Raw genomic sequence first — 12,644 nt, forward strand, 5'->3', positions numbered from 1 at the left:
AAGGTCCTAGCTCATGTGCAAGGCACCAAATCCAACAAAAAGTCAATAATCCATACCTAAAACTTGAATTGTAGTACTTCTTACAGGCTATTACATCAACTTACAAGCTTCATCTGTGTTCTACTGTGGTGCTTTTTGTGTCTCCACATACCGCAGCACGCCTCATAGCTCTGCAGACGATAAGTACAACCGTTTCAGAGAGAAGAGCGGCCAATGTGACGATCTGGCTTTAAGTCGATTCGATAACAAATGACGGAAACGGATGGATTTCTCAGGTTTTTACTACAAATGATCACTTTTCACATTCTCCCGTGCAACTCGGCTGCTAGTCCTCCTTTCATGCAAAATCTTAATTTCCTAGCTCATGTCCAAGGCACCAAAGAAGGGTAAAAAGTCAATAATCGATACCTAAAACTTGAATTGTACTACTCCTTACTGGCTATTACATCAACTTAGAAGCTTCATCTGTGTTCAACTATGGTGCTTTTAGTGTCTCCACATACCGCAGCACGCGACATAACTTTGCAGCAGATAAATGTAACCGTTTCAGACAGAAGAGCGGCCAATGTGACGATCTGGCTTTAAGTCGGTTCGATAACAAATGACGAAAACGGACGGATTTCTCAGGTTTTTGACACATATGAACACTTTTCACATTGCCCCGTCCAACTCGTTTGCTAGTCCTCCTTTCATGCAGAATTTTGAAGTCCTAGCTCATGTCCAAGGCACCAAAGCCAGCTAAAAAGTCAATAATCGATACCTAAAACTTAAATTGTGCTACTTCTTACTGGCTATTACATCAACGTAGAAGCTTCATCTGTGTTCTACTATGGTGCTTTTAGTGTCTCCGCATACTGCAGCACGCGACGTAGCTTTGCAGACGATAAGTACAACCGTTTCAGAGAGAAGAGCGGCCAATGTGACGATCTGGCTTTAAGTCGATTCGATAACAAATGACCTAAACGGACGGATTTCTCAGGTTTTTACTACATATGAACACTTTTCACATTCTCCCGTGCAACTCGGGTGCTAGTTCTCCTTTCATGCAGAATCTTAAGGTCCTAGCTCATGTCCAAAGCACCAAAGCCAGCTAAAAAGTCATTAATCGATACCTAAAACTTGAATTCTACTACTTCTTACTTGCTATTACATCTACTTAGATGCTTCATCTGTGTTCTACTATGGTGCTTTTAGTGTCTCCGCATACCGCAGCACGCGACATAGCTTTGCAGACGATAAATGTAACCGTTTCAGACAGAGAGCGGCCAATGTGACGATCTGGCTTTAAGTCGATTCAATAACAAATGACAAAAACGGATGGATATCTCAGGTTTTTACTACATATGAACACTTTTCACATTCTCCCGTGCAACTTGGCTGCTAGTCCTCCTTTCATGCAGAATCATAAGGTCCTAGCTCATGTGCAAGGCACCAAATCCAACAAAAAGTCAATAATCCATACCTAAAACTTGAATTGTAGTACTTCTTACAGGCTATTACATCAACTTACAAGCTTTATCTGTGTTCTACTGTGGTGCTTTTTGTGTCTCCACATACCGCAGCAAGCGACATAGCTTTGCAGGCGATAAGTACAACCGTTTCAGAGAGAAGAGTGGCCAATGTGACGTTCTGGCTTTAAGTCGATTCGATAACAAATGACGAAAACGGACGGATTTCTCAGGGTTTTACTACATATGAACACTTTTCACATTATCCTCTGCAACTCGACTGCTAGTCCTCCTTTCATGCAGAATATTAAGGTCCTAGCTCATGTCCAAGGCACCAAAGCCAGCTAAAAAGTCAATAATCGACACCTAAAACTTGAATTGTACTACATCTTACTGGCTATTACATCAACTTAGAAGCTTCATCTGTGTTCTACTATGGTGCTTTTAGTGTCTCCGCATACCGCAGTACGCGACATAACTTTGCAGCAGATAAATGTAACCGTTTCAGACAAAAGAGCGGCCAATGTGACGATCTGGGTTTAAGTCGATCGATATCAAATGACAAAAAAGGACGGATTTCTCAGGTTTTTACTACATATGAACACTTTTCACATTCTCCCATGCAACACGGCTGCTAGTCCTCCTTTCATGCAAAATCTTAATTTCCTAGCTCATGTCCAAGGCACCAAAGAAGGGTAAAAAGTCAATAATCGATACCTAAAACTTGAATTGTACTACTCCTTACTGGCTATTACATCAACTTAGAAGCTTCATCTGTGTTCTACTATGGTGCTTTTAGTGTCTCCGCATACCGCAGTACGCGACATAACTTTGCAGCAGATAAATGTAACCGTTTCAGACTGAAGAGCGGCCAATGTGACGACCTGGCTTTAAGTCGATTCGATAACAAATGACGAAAACGGACGGATTCTCAGGTTTTTACTACATATGAACACTTTTCTCATTCTCCCGTGCAACTCGGATGCTATTCCTCCTTTCATGCAGAATCTTAAGATCCTAGCTCATGTCCAAGGCACCAAAGCCAGCTAAAAAGTCAATAATAGATACCTAAAACTTAAATTGTACTACTTCTTAATGGCTATTACATCAACTTAGAAGCTTCATCTGTGTTCTACTATTGTGCTTTTAGTGTCTCCCCATACCGCAGCACGCGACATAGCTTTGCAGACGATAAGTACAACCGTTTCAGAGAGAAGAGCGGCCAATGTGACGATCTGGCTTTAAGTCGATTTGATAACTAATGAAGAAAATGGACGGATTTCTCAGGTTTTTACTACATATGAACACTTTTCACATTCTCCCACGCAACGCGGCTGCTAGTCCTAATTTCATGCAAAATCTTTAGTTCCTAGCTCATGTCCAAGGCACCAAAGAAGGGTAAAAAGTCAATAATCGATAACATAACTTGAATTATACTACTTCATACTGACTATTTCATCTACTTAGAAGTTTCATCTGTGTTCTACTATGGTGTGTTTAATGTCTCCGCATACCGCAGCACGCGACATAGCTTTGCAGACGATAAGTACAACCGTTTCAGAGAGAAGAGCGGCCAATGTGACGATCTGGCTTTAAGTCGATTCGATAACAAATGACGAAAACGGACGGATTTCTCAGGTTTTTACTACATATGAACACTTTTCACATTGTCCCGTGCAACTCGGTTGCTAGTCCTCCTTTCATGCAGAATCTCGAAGTCCTAGCTCATGTCCAAGGCACCAAAGCCAGCTAAAAAGTCAATAATCGATACCTAAAACTTAAATTGTACTACTTCTTACTGGCTATTATATCAATTTTGAAGCTTCATCTGTGTTCTACTATGGTGCTTTTAGTGTCTCCGCATACCGCAGCACGCGACATAACTTTGCAGACGATAAGTACAAACGTTTTAGAGAGAAGAGCGGCTAATGTGACGATCTGGCTTTAAGTCGATTCGATAACAAATAACGAAAACGGACGGATTTCTCTGGTTTTTACTACATATGAACACTTTTCACATTCTCCCGCGCAACTCGGCTGCTTGTCCTCCTTTAATGAAATATCTTAATGTCCTGGCTCATGTCCAAGTCACCAAAGAAGGGTAAAAAGTCAATAATCGATACCTAATACTTGAATTGTACTACTCCTTACTGGCTATTACATCAACTTAGAAGCTTCATCTGTGTTCTACTATGGTGCTTTTAGTGTCTCCGCATACCGCAGCACGCGACATAGCATTGCAGACGATAAGTACAACCGTTTCGGAGAGAAGAGCGGCCAATGTGACGATATGGCTTTAAGTCGGTTCGATAACAAATAACGAAAACGGACGGATTTCTCAGGTTTTTAATACATATGAACACTTTTCACATTGTCCCGTGCAACTCGGTTGCTAGTCCTCCTTTCATGCAGAATCTTGAAGTCCTAGCTCATGTCCAAGGCACCAAAGCCAGCTAAAAAGTCAATAATCGATACCTAAAACTTAAATTGTACTACTTCTTACTGGCTATTATATCAACTTAGAAGCTTCATCTGTGTTCTACTATGGTGCTTTTAGTGTGTCCGCATACTGCAGCACGCGACATAGCTTTGCAGACGATAAGTACTACAGTTTCAGAGAGAAGAGCGGCCAATGTGACGATCTGGCTTTAAGTCGGTTCGATAACAAATGACCTAAACGGACGGATTTCTCAGGTTTTTACTACATATGAACACTTTTCACATTCTCCCATGCAACTCAGCTGCTAGTCCTCCTTTCATGCAGAATCTTAAGGTCCTAGCTCATGTCCAAGGCACCACAGCCGGCTAAAAAGTCAACAATCGATACCTAATATTTGAATTCTAATACTTCTTACTGGCTATTACATCTACTTAGATGCTTCATCTGTGTTCTACTATGGTGCTTTTAGTGTCTCCGCATACCGCAGCACGCGACATAGCTTTGCAGACGATAAATATAACCGTTTCAGACAGAAGAGCGGCCAATGTGACGATCTGGCTTTAAGTCGATTCGATATCAAATGACGAAAACGGACGGATTCTCAGGTTTTTACTGCATATGAACACTTTTCTCATTCTCCCGTGCATCTCGGCTTCTATTCCTCCTTTCATGCAGAATCTTAAGGTCCTAGCTCATGTCCAAGGCACCAAAGCCAGCTAAAAAGTCAATAATCGATACCTAAAACTTAAATTGTACTACTTCTTAATGGCTATTACATCAACTTAGAAGCTTCATCTGAGTTCTACTATGGTGCTTTTAGTGTCTCGACATACCGCAGCACGCGACATAGCTTTGCGGACGATAAGTACATCCGTTTCAGAGAGAAGAGCGGCCAATGTGACGATGTGGCTTTAAGTCGATTCCATAACAAATGACGAAAACGGACAGATTTCACAGGTTTTTACTACATATGAACACTTTTCACATTCTTCCGTGCAACTCGGCTGCTAGTCCTCCTTTCATGCAGAATCTTAAGGTCCTAGCTCGTGTCCAAGGCACCAAAGCCAGCTAAAAAGTCAATAATCGATACCTAAAACTAGAATTGTACTACTTCTTACTGGCTATTGCATCAAATTAGATGCTTCAACTGTGTTCTACTATGGTGCTTTTAGTGTGTCCGCATACCGCAGCACGCGACATAGCTTTGCAGACGATAAGTAAAACCGTTTCAGAGAGAAGAGCGGCCAATTTGACGATCTGGCTTTAAGTCGATTCGATATCAAATGACGAAAACGGACGGATTTCTCAGGTTTTTACTACATATGAACACTTTTTACATTCTCCCATGCAACGCGGCTGCTAGTCCTAATTTCATGCAAAATCTTTAGTTCCTAGCTCATGTCCAAGGCACCAAAGAAGGGTAAAAAGTCAATAATCGATAACATAACTTGAATTATACTACTTCATACTGACTATTTCATCAACTTAGAAGCTTCATCTGTGTTCTACTATGGTGCGTTTAGTGTCTCCGCATACCGCAGCACGCGCATAGCTCTGCAGACTATAAGTACAACCGTTTCAGAGAGAAGAGCGGCCAATGTGACGATCTGGCTTTAAGTCGATTCGATAACAATTGACGGAAACGGACGGATTTCTCAGGTTTTTACTACATATGAACACTTTTCACATTCTCCCATGCAACTCGGCTGCTAGTCCTCCTTTCATGCAGAATCGTAAGGTCCTAGCTCATGTCCAAAGCACCAAAGCCAGCTAAAAGGTCAATAATCGATACCTAAAACTTGAATTGTACTACTTCTTACTGGCTATTACATCAACTTAGAAGCTTCATCTGTGTTCTACTATGGTGCTTTTAGTGTCTCCACATATCGCAGCACGCGACACAACTTTGCAGACGATAAGTACAAACGTTTTAGAGAGAAGAGCGGCTAATGTGCCGATCTGGCTTTAAGTCGATTCGATAACAAATAACGAAAACGGACGGATTTCTCAGGTTTTTACTACATATGAACACTTTTCACATTCTCCCGTGCAACTCGGCTGCTAGTCCTCCTTTCATGCGGAATCTTAATGTCCTAGCTCATGTCCAAGGCACCAAAGAAAGCTAAAAGGTCAATAATCGATTCCTAAAACTTGAATTGTACTACTTCTTACTGGCTATTACATCAACTTAGAAGCTTCATCTGTGTTCTACTATGGTGCTTTTAGTGTCTCCACATATCGCAGCACGCTACTTAACTTTGCAGACGATAAGTACAAACGTTTTAGAGAGAAGAGCGGCCAATATGACGATCTGGCTTTAAGTCGATTCGATAACAAATAACGAAAACGTACGGATTCCTCAGGTTTTTACTACATATGAACACTTTTCACATTCTCCCGTGCAACTCGGCTGCTTGTCGTCCTTTCATGAAATATCTTAAGTTCCTAGCTCATGTCCAAGGCACCAAAGAAGGGAAAAAGTCAATAATCGATAACTAAAACTTGAATTGTACTACTTCTTAATGGCTATTACATCAACTTAGAAGCTTCATCTGTGTTCTACTATGGTGCTTTTAGTGTCTCCGCATATCGCAGCACGCGACATAGCTTTGTGGACGATAAGTACAACCGTTTCAGGAGAAGAGCAGCGAATGTGACGATCTGGCTTTAAGTCGTTTCGATAACAAATGACGAAAACGGACGGATTTCTCAGGTTTTAACTACATATGAACACTTTTCACATTCTCCCGTGCAACTCGGCTGCTAGTCCTCCTTTCATGCAGAATCTTATGGTCCTAGCTCATGTCCAAGGCACCAAAGCCAGCTAAAAAGTCAATAATCGAAACCTAAAACATAAATTGTACTACTTCTTAATGGCTATTACATAAACTTAGAAGCTTCATCTGTGTTCTACTATGGTGCTTTTAGTGTCTCCACATGCCGCAGCACGCGACATAGCTTTGCGGACGATAAGTACAACCGTTTCAGAGAGAAGAGCGGCCAATATGACGATCTGGCTTTAAGTCGATTCGAAAACAAATGACGAAAACGGACCGATTTCAAAGGTTTTTACTACATATTAACACTTTTCACATTCTCCCATGCAACGCGGCTGCTAGTCCTCCTTTCATGCAAAATCTTAATTTCCTAACTCATGTCCAAGGAACCAAAGAAGGGTAAAAAGTCAATAATCGATACCTAAAACTTCAATTGAACTACTTCTTACTGGCTATTACATCAACTTAGAAGCTTCATCTGTGTTCTACTATTGTGCTTTTAGTGTCTCCCCATAACGCAGCACGCAACATAGCTTTGCAGACGATAAGTACAACCGTTTCTGAGAGAAGAGCGGTCAATGTGACGATCTGGCTTTAAGTCGATTTGATAACTAATGACGAAAACGGACGGATTTCTCAGGTTTTTACTACATATGAACACTTTTCACATTCTCCCATGCAACGCGGCTGCTAGTCCTAATTTCATGCAAAATCTTTAGTTCCTAGCTCATGTCCAAGGCACCAAAGAAGGGTAAAAAGTCAATAATCGATAACATAACTTGAATTATACTACTTCATACTGACTATTTCATCAACTTAGAAGCTTCATCTGTGTTCTACTATGGTGCGTTTAGTGTCTCCGCATACCGCAGCACGCGTCATAGCTCTGCAGACGATAAGTACAAACGTTTTAGAGAGAAGAGCGGCTTATGTGACGATCTGGCTTTAAGTCGATTCGATAACAAATGACGAAAACGGACGGATTTCTCAGGTTTTTACTACATATGAACACATTTCACATTCTCTCGTGCCACTCGGCTGCTAGTCCTCCTTTCATGAAGAATCTTAAGTTCCTAGCTCATGTCCAAGGCACCAAAGCCAACTAAAAAGTCAATAATCGATACCTAAAACTAGAATTATACTATTTCTTACTAGCTATTACATAAACTTAGATGCTTCATCTGTGTTCCACTATGGTGCTTTTAGTGTCTCCGCACACCGCAGCCCACGACATAACTTTGCAGCAGATAAATGTAACTGTTTCAGACAGAAGAGCGGCCAATGTGACGATCTGGCTTTAAGTCGATTCGATAACAAATGACGAAAACGGACGGATTTCTCAGGTTTTTACTACATATGAACACTTTTCACATTCTCCCGTGCAACTCGGCTGCTAGTCCTCCTTTCATGCAGAATCTTAAGGTCCTAGCTCATATCCAAGGCACCACAGCAAGCTAAAAGTCAATAATCGATACCTAAAACTTGAATTGTACTACATCTTACTGGCTATTACTTCAACTTAGAAGCTTCATCTGTGTTCTACTATGGTGCTTTTAGTGTGTCCGCATACCGCAGCACGCGACATAGCCTTGCGGACGATAAGGACAACCGTTTCAGAGAGTTGAGCGGCCAATGTGACGATCTCGATTTAAGTCGATTTCATAACGAATGACGAAAACGGACGGATTTCTCAGGTTTTTACTACATATGAACACCTTTCACATTCTCCCGTGCAACTCGGCTGCTAGTCCTCCTTTGATGCAGAATCTGAAGGTCATAGCTCATGTCCAAGGCACCAAAGCCAGCTAAAAAGTCAATAATCGATACCTAAAACTTGAATTGTAGTACTTCTTACTGGCTATTACATCAACTTAGAAGCTTCATCTGTGTTCTACTATGGTGCTTTTAGTGTCTCCGCATATCGCAGCACGCGACATAGCTTTGTGGACGATAAGTACTACCGTTTCAGGAGAAGAGCAGCGAATGTGACGATCTGGCTTTAAGTCGTTTCGTTAACAAATGACGAAAACGGACGGATTTCTCAGGTTTTAACTACATATGAACACTTTTCACATTCTCCCGTGCAACTCGGCTGCTAGTCCTCTTTTCATGCAGAATCTTAAGGTCCTAGCTCATGTCCAAGGCACCAAAGCCAGCTAAAAAGTAAATATTCGATACCTAAAACTTGAATTGTACTACATCTTACTGGCTATTACATCAACTTAGAAGCTTCATCTGTGTTCCACTATGGTGCTTTTAGTGTCTCCACATACCGCAGCACGCGACATAGCTTTGCAGACGATAAATGTAACCGTTTCAGAGAGAAGAGCGGCCAATATACGTCCTGACTTTAAGTCGATTCGATAACAAATGACGAAAACGGAGGGATTTCTCAGGTTTTTACTACATATGAACACTTTTCACATTCTTCCGTGCAACTCGGCTGCTAGTCCTCCTTTCATGCAGAATCTTAAGGTCCTAGCTCGTGTCCAATGCTTTAAAGCCAGCTAAAAAGTCAATAATCGATACCTAAAACTTGAATTGTACTACATCTTACTGGCTATTACATCAACTTAGAAGCTTCATCTGTGTTCTACTATGGTGCTTTTAGTGTGTCCGCATACCGCAGCACGCGACATAGCCTTGCGGACGATAAGGACAACCGTTTCAGAGAGTTGAGCGGCCAATGTGACGATCTGGCATTAAGTCGATTCGATAACAAATGACGAAAAAGGATGGATTTCTCAGGTTTTTACTACATATGAACACTTTTCACATTCTCCCGTGCAACTCGACTGCTAGTCCTCCTTTATTGGAGAATCTTAAGGTCCTAGCTCATGTCCAAGGCACCAAAGCCAGCTAAAAAGTCAATAATCGATACCTAAAACTTAAATTGTACTACTTCTTAATGGCTATTACATCAACTTAGAAGCTTCATCTGTGTTCTACTATGGTGCTTTTAGTGTCTCCACATACCGCAGCACGCGACATAGCTTTGCGGACGATAAGTACAACCGTTTCAGAGAGAAGAGCGGCCAATGTGACGATGTGGCTTTAAGTCGATTCGATAACAAATGACGAAAACGGACAGATTTCACAGGTTTTTACTACATATGAACACTTTTCACTTTCTTCCGTGCAACTCGGCTGCTAGTCCTCCTTTCATGCAGAATCTTAAGGTCCTAGCTCGTGTCCAAGGCTTTGAAGCCAGCTAAAATGTCAATAATCGATACCTAAAACTAGAATTGTACTACTTCTTACTGGCTATTGCATCAAATTAGATGCTTCATCTGTGTTCTACTATGGTGCTTTTAGTGTGTCCGCATACCGCAGCACGCGACATAGCTTTGCAGACGATAAGTAAAACCGTTTCAGAGAGAAGAGCGGCCAATTTGACGATCTGGCTTTAAGTCGATTCGATATCAAATGACGAAAACGGACGGATTTCTCAGGTTTTTACTACATATGAACACTTTTTACATTCTCCCATGCAACGCGGCTGCTAGTCCTCCTATCATGCAAAATCCTAATTTCCTAACTCATGTCCAACGAACCAAAGAAGGGTAAAAAGTCAATAATCGATACCTAAAACTTCAATTGTACTACTTCTTACTGGCTATTACATCAACTTAGAAGCTTCATCTGTGTTCTACTATTGTGCTTTTAGTGTCTCCCCATACCGCAGCACGCAACATAGCTTTGCAGACGATAAGTACAACCGTTTCAGAGAGAAGAGCGGTCAATGTGACGATCTGGCTTTAAGTCGATTTGATAACTAATGACGAAAACGGACGGATTTCTCAGGTTTTTACTACATATGAACACTTTTCACATTCTCCCATGCAACGCGGCTGCTAGTCCTAATTTCATGCAAAATCTTTAGTTCCTAGCTCATGTCCAAGGCACCAAAGAAGGGTAAAAAGTCAATAATCGATAACATAACTTGAATTATACTACTTCATACTGACTATTTCATCAACTTAGAAGCTTCATCTGTGTTCTACTATGGTGCGTTTAGTGTCTCCGCATACCGCAGCACGCGTCATAGCTCTGCAGACTATAAGTACAACCGTTTCAGAGAGAAGAGCGGCCAATGTGACGATCTGGCTTTAAGTCGATTCGATAACAATTGACGGAAACGGACGGATTTCTCAGGTTTTTACTACATATGAACACTTTTCACATTCTCCCGTGCAAGTCGGCTGCTAGTCCTCCTTTCATGAAGAATCTTAAGTTCCTAGCTCATGTCCAAGGCACCAAAGCCAACTAAAAAGTCAATAATCGATACCTAAAACTAGAATTATACTATTTCTTACTAGCTATTACATAAACTTAGATGCTTCATCTGTGTTCCACTATGGTGCTTTTAGTGACTCCGCACACCGCAGCACGCGAAATAACTTTGCAGCAGATAAATGTAACTGTTTCAGACAGAAGAGCGGCCAATGTGGCGATCTGGCTTTAAGTCGATTCGATAACAAATGACGAAAACGGACGGATTTCTCAGGTTTTTACTACATATGAACACTTTTCACATTCTCCCGTGCAACTCGGCTGCTAGTCCTCCTTTCATGCAGAATCTTAAGGTCCTAGCTCATATCCAAGGCACCACAGCCAGCTAAAAGTCAATAATCGATACCTAAAACTTGAATTGTACTACATCTTACTGGCTATTACTTCAACTTAGAAGCTTCATCTGTGTTCTACTATGGTGCTTTTAGTGTCTCCACATACCGCAGCACGCGACACAGCTTTGCAGACGATAAGTACAACTATTTCAGAGAGAAGAGCGGCCAATGTGGCGATCTGGCTTTAAGTCGATTCGATAACAAATGACGAAAACGGACGGATTTCTCAGGTTTTTACTACATATGAACACTTTTCACATTCTCCTGTGCAACTCGGGTGCTAGTCCTCCTTTCATGCAGAATCTTAATGTCCTAGCTCATGTCCAAGGCACCAAAGCCAGCTAAAAGGTCAATAATCGATTCCTAAAACTCGAATTGTACTACTTCTTACTGGCTATTACATCAACTTAGAAGCTTCATCTGTGTTCTACTATGGTGCTTTTAGTGTCTCCACATATCGCAGCACGCTACTTAACTTTGCAGACGATAAGTACAAACGTTTTAGAGAGAAGAGCGGCCAATATGACGATCTGGCTTTAAGTCGATTCGATAACAAATAACGAAAACGGACGGATTTCTCAGGTTTTTACTACATATGAACACTTTTCACATTCTTCCGTGCAACTCGGCTGCTTGTCGTCCTTTCATGAAATATCTTAAGTTCCTAGCTCATGTCCAAGGCACCAAAGAAGGGAAAAAGTCAATAATCGATAACTAAAACTTGAATTGTACTACTTCTTACTGGCTATTACATCAACTTAGAAGCTTCATCTGTGTTCTACTATTGTGCTTTTAGTGTGTCCGCATACCGCAGCACGCGACATAGCCTTGCGGACGATAAGGACAACCGTTTCAGAGAGTTGAGCGGCCAATGTGACGATCTCGATTTAAGTCGATTTCATAACGAATGACGAAAACGGACGGATTTCTCAGGTTTTTACTACATATGAACACCTTTCACATTCTCCCGTGCAACTCGGCTGCTAGTCCTCCTTTGATGCAGAATCTGAAGGTCATAGCTCATGTCCAAGGCACCAAAGCCAGCTAAAAAGTCAATAATCGATACCTAAAACTTGAATTGTAGTACTTCTTACTGGCTATTACATCAACTTAGAAGCTTCATCTGTGTTCTACTATGGTGCTTTCAGTGTCTCCGCATATCGCAGCACGCGACATAGCTTTGTGGACGATAAGTACAACCGTTTCAGGAGAAGAGCAGCGAATGTGACGATCTGGCTTTAAGTCGTTTCGATAACAAATGACGAAAACGGACGGATTTCTCAGGTTTTAACTACATATGAACACTTTTCACATTCTCCCGTGCAACTCGGCTGCTAGTCCTCCTTTCATG

This window comes from Schistocerca gregaria, unplaced genomic scaffold (genome assembly GCF_023897955.1).
Source record: "Schistocerca gregaria isolate iqSchGreg1 unplaced genomic scaffold, iqSchGreg1.2 ptg000313l, whole genome shotgun sequence".
Lineage (NCBI taxonomy): Eukaryota > Metazoa > Arthropoda > Insecta > Orthoptera > Acrididae > Schistocerca > Schistocerca gregaria.